At 38.0% G+C, this 5,105-nt stretch overlaps 1 pseudogene; it reads right to left on the reverse strand.

Moving 5' to 3' along the window:
• LOC135568235 (5S ribosomal RNA) overlaps positions 1–64 on the reverse strand; it is a 119-nt pseudogene extending 55 nt beyond the window's left edge.
• Positions 65–5,105: the final 5,041 nt, after the last annotated feature.

Here is a 5,105-nt window from a genome sequence, read left to right on the forward strand (position 1 = left end):
CGCCCCTGCTTAGCTTCCGAGATCAGACGAGATCAGGCGTACTCAGGCCGGTGTGGTCGTAAGGGAGAAAGTATTTATTGGTGCACTATATAAAGTCAAAGTGAGTGTGATTAACAGCTGTTGCATTTTCACCATTTAGATAAGCATCTTTGTGTCACTCAAAAAGTGGAAGAAATTGCATATACTGCAGCCATAATTTGTAGCACAGATTGTTGGATGAAATACAAACTAATCTTGCTTACTTATTTCAAAGCAAGGGCACATATTTCAGCCTTGTGGGAAAAAACGGACAAAGAGTTGAAATTCCACAAGGCAGTGACAAAAAGCTTACAGCACCTGGTATTCCCATGCGATCTCCAATCCAAGTACTAACCAGGCCCGACCCTGCTTAGCTTCCGAGATCAGACGAGATCAGGCATACTTTTTTCGTTTTTTTTTTTACATAAAAAAAGTTTCCATTACAATATTTTTTTAAATGTAATTCTTCCTCCATCCACCCTTGAAATCAACCCACTCCCCTCCACAAAAGCTTCATCAAAACATTCCCTTCCATAACAATGAAACATATCTATATGCTTCTTAAACAACACTACAAAAATATCCCACACCCTTTCCCTCTTCCCCTCAAGAAAAGGCATAATTCCTACTACAAAAAATAGCATACCTCACAAAGCAACATTCAACAAAACAACATTAACACCCTCGAATTTACCAGCCACGCCAAATAACACCAATTCATTCCACACATATTTTTTCAAAATATCCAGTTTCTATGTATCATTCCCTTTACCTCACAAAATAAATATTTTAACTCCTCACATTCCACAAACAAATGCAGTAAATTCTCCGGTGACTCGTGACATAAGTTACATTCTCTTTTTATTTCCCTATTGATTTGATGTAAAACCACCTTTGTATATATACGATTATGCCTTATTTTAAAATCACTACTTTCACATTCCATACTATTATATTTTACATTTAATGTTTTCCGTATCTTTTTTACGTCCAAAGTTGGAAAAATTCCTTTCCAAACTTTCTCTGCAGCTGGCATTTTCACATTTTTCTCTACCATTATTTTATAGAATTTTTTCACCGGGATACTAGATAAATGAGCCTTCTCCTTACTGTTTCCAATAAATAAATTAGGAAAGACAAATAAATCTTCTCTAACAACTTCACTATTTATTAAATCCACCCATGTATTTGGTATACTTTCTTTTATCTTCTCGTACATATTCTTCACTGTTCGCCTACCCACCTCTACATCCCATTCATGGATGGTGTCAACAATAGCTTCTTCATGAAAAAAACCTGGAATTACCTCATATCTTAATCTTTTATCTGTCTAAGACCTGCACTCATGAATACTTCACTATATAACACCTTTTCTTCGTACTTAATTTTCTCATTCAGAAAAACATGATGATTCATAATTAGGTAGGTCAACTAACATCAAATGGCGGTGGCCCGTTCCTGTAGGTTCATGCTCTACAACATCCGCAGAGTATCGACCCTGCCTCACACAGGAAGCGGCGCAGGTCCTAACAAAAAATAGCATCCAGGCACTTGTCATCTCCAGCCACGCCAAATCTGGATTACTGCAAAATATCGCTTTGGCTGGGCTCCCTGCCTGTGCCATTAAACCCCTACAACTCATCCAGAACGCCACAGCCCGTCTGGTGTTCAACCTTCCCAAGTTCTCTCAAAGTCACCCCGCTTCCTCCGCTCCTCCACTGGCTTTTCCAGTTGAAGCTCTCCGCTACAAGACCATGGTGCTTGCCTACTAGATGTGAATGGGAACGGCACCTCAGTACCTCCAGGCTCTGATCAGGCCCTACACCCAAACAAGGGCACTGCGTTCATCCACCTCTGGCCTGCTCGCCTCCCTACCACTGAGGAAGTACAGTTCCCATGCTCAGCCCAGTCAAAACTGTTCTTTTATCTTCTGGCCCCCAATGGTGGAACAAACTCCCTCACATCCCATTCATGCGGAGTCAATCACCACCTTCCGGAGACACCTGAAACCCCACCTCTTTAAGGAATACCTAGGATAGGATAAAGTAATCCCTCTCACCCCCTCCCCTGAAAAGATTTAGATGCACTACTGTCCCACTGGAGGTCATAAGGTGAATGCACCAATTTGTAAGTCGCTCTGGATAAGAGCGTCTGCTAAATGACTTAAATGTAAATATGCCCACACTCATAATACACATTAGGCAACAACTCTGCCCATGCATTTAGCACTTCTTTATAAAAATCTGGTACCTTTTCACACATTTTCCTTTTAAGACCCATCAACAAACCATTATCTTCACATCCACCACTCTCATCCAAATAGACTTTGAAAAAATGTTTACAGCCATAATCTAAGCTGTCATACAAATATTTCTTTACTGTTTTTATCCAAATAGCTTTTCTTTTAACGTCATCATCTACAAGTTTTAAACCTCCATCATCATAGTCTGCTATCAATGTTTTCTGCACAATTCTAACACCTTTACCATCCCATATAGAATTAGACACCACATTATTCAATTCATTTATAACCCACTCTGGCATGTCTAGAACTCCCAAAATATACACAAGTTTAGATGATACCAAAGCATTTACTACAATTACTTTACCTTTTAACTTTAATTTTCTATTTTTCCAGAAATTCAAAGTTAGCTTGATTTTATTGAGGATCTGCGTCCAAGTTATGTCCCTTGCCTCTTTCTCCTCTACACCAATATTTACTCCCAGCACCTTCATAAAATCCTTAGCTACCTTAAATGGAATCTCACACTTATTTGCATTGATATCCCCAAAAAACATAATTTCCGTCTTCTCTATATTAACTTCAGCCCCCGATGCCTTACAGTAGATATCTATGATTTTCATAATTCTTTAAATGCTACCTACATCCTTCACAGTAAAAGTAGTGTCATCAGCGTACTGATGTATAACACTGACACCACCACCTGGGATTCCAACACCCCTCACCTCTTTGTCTCCAAGTATTAAAACAGCTAAAGGTTCCGTAGAAACACTGTACAATAGAGCTGACAAAGGACAACCCTGCCTTACTGACCTCTCTATAGGGAAAGTATCTGTTAACCTCTTCAACCCATGGGGGCGCTATGGCATTATTGGATAAAAAAACATGCCTGTTTTAAGCGCAATATTTTGTCACGAAAAGATGCTCGACTATGCATATAATTGGCAGCTTTGGAAAGAAAACACTCTGACGTTTTCAAAAATGCAAAGATATTATCTGTGAGTGCAACAGAACTCATGCTACAGGCGAAACCAAGATGAAACCTCAAACAGGAAATGAGCAGAATTTTTGAAGCTCTGTTTCCCATCGTCTCCTTATATGGCTGTGAATGTGTATTTCGAAGTGTTTTGTGAAAGTTTATCATCGACTTTTTTAATTTTAAAAAATGACGTTGCGTTTTAAAAAGCAGTTTTTTCCTTGATCACACACTTTCCATAGATCGATATTTAGGGTATATATGGACCGATTTAATCGAAAAAAAGACCCAATAGTGATGTTTATGGGACATCTAGGAGTGCCAACAAAGAAGATCGTCAAAGGTAATGAATGTTTTACATTTTATTTCTGCGTCTTGTGTAGCGCCGGCTATGCTAATTATTTTGTTTACGTCCCCTTCAGGTATTTCGGGGTGTTGCATGCTATCAGATAATAGCTTCTCATGCTTTCGCCGAAAAGCATTTAAAAAATCTGACTTGTTGGCTGGATTCACAACGAGTGTAGCTTTAATTCAGTACCCTGCATGTGTGTTTTAATGAACGTTTGAGTTTTAACGAGTGCTATTAGCATTTAGCGTAGCACATTTGCATTTCCAGATGGCTAGATGGGACGCATGCGTGTCGGGTCGACGTAAGAGGTTAATTTGGAAAAAAGTTTGGCGTTTGGATAACTGAATTTTCGTTTTTTTTTGGTAGCCAAATGTGACGCACAAAATGGAGGGATTTCTCCTAAACAAATAATCTTTCAGGAAAAACGGAACATTTGCTATCTAACTGAGAGTCTCCTCATTGAAAACATCCGAAGTTCTTCAAAGGTAAATGATTTTATTTGAATGGTTTTCTGGTTTTTGTGAAAATGTTGCCTGCTGAATGCTAACGCTAAATGCTAATGCTAGCTATCAATGGCTATCAATACTGTTACACAAATGCTAGTTTTGCTATGGTTGAGCGGCATTTTTTTGAAAATCTGAGATGACAGTGTTGTTAACAAAAGGCTAAGCTTGAGAGCTAGCATATTGATTTCATTTCATTTGCGATTTTCATGAATAGTTAACGTTGCATTATGGTAATGAGCTTGACGCTGTATTCACGATCCGGGATGGCTCGCCGCAAGAAGTTAACACTCCGTTACATATAACACAACTTTTTGCTCCACTATACAACAAGTTATTCCAAGATACAAATTTTGGCCCAAAACCAAACCTCTCCAAAGTCTGTAGCAGAAAACTATGTTCCACTTTATCAAAAGCTTTCTTAAAATGTAAACTTAAAACTATACCACCTTCATTTTTCATTTGATTAACAACATCTCTAATTGTACAAATGACATCTGCAACATCTCTTCCAGGTATTCCCTAGGCTTGTGTTGATGTAATAATACTTCCAATCACCTTTTTCATCCTATTAGCTAAAGCTTTAGTCAGTATTTTATCATCTGAATTTAGAAGACTAATAGGCCTTTAACCTACTGCCTCTATTTTTAAATAAGATGGTTAACATACCAATTGACATAGACTCAGGGATTTCCTTATTCTCTTCCATATACTGAAAAACCTTCAATAAAATGGGTGCCAAAGTATCCACAAAAGCTTTATAGAATTAATTTGTTAAACCATCCAAACCTGGACTTGAGTGTTTCCTTGAGTATTCTCAATTGCTTCCTTGATTTCTACAATTGAAATCTCTCTGAAATCCCTTCTATCTGCCTGAGATACTTTGGCACTGATTTTCTCCAACACTTTTGCAACACACACTTTGTCCACATCATTCTTTTTATAAAGATTTCTGTAAAAGGATTCAACTGAATCTACGATGTCAAACAAAATCATTTACCTTTACACCTTTTTCAT

Source organism: Oncorhynchus nerka, unplaced genomic scaffold, assembly GCF_034236695.1.
Source record: "Oncorhynchus nerka isolate Pitt River unplaced genomic scaffold, Oner_Uvic_2.0 unplaced_scaffold_1653, whole genome shotgun sequence".
Lineage (NCBI taxonomy): Eukaryota > Metazoa > Chordata > Actinopteri > Salmoniformes > Salmonidae > Oncorhynchus > Oncorhynchus nerka.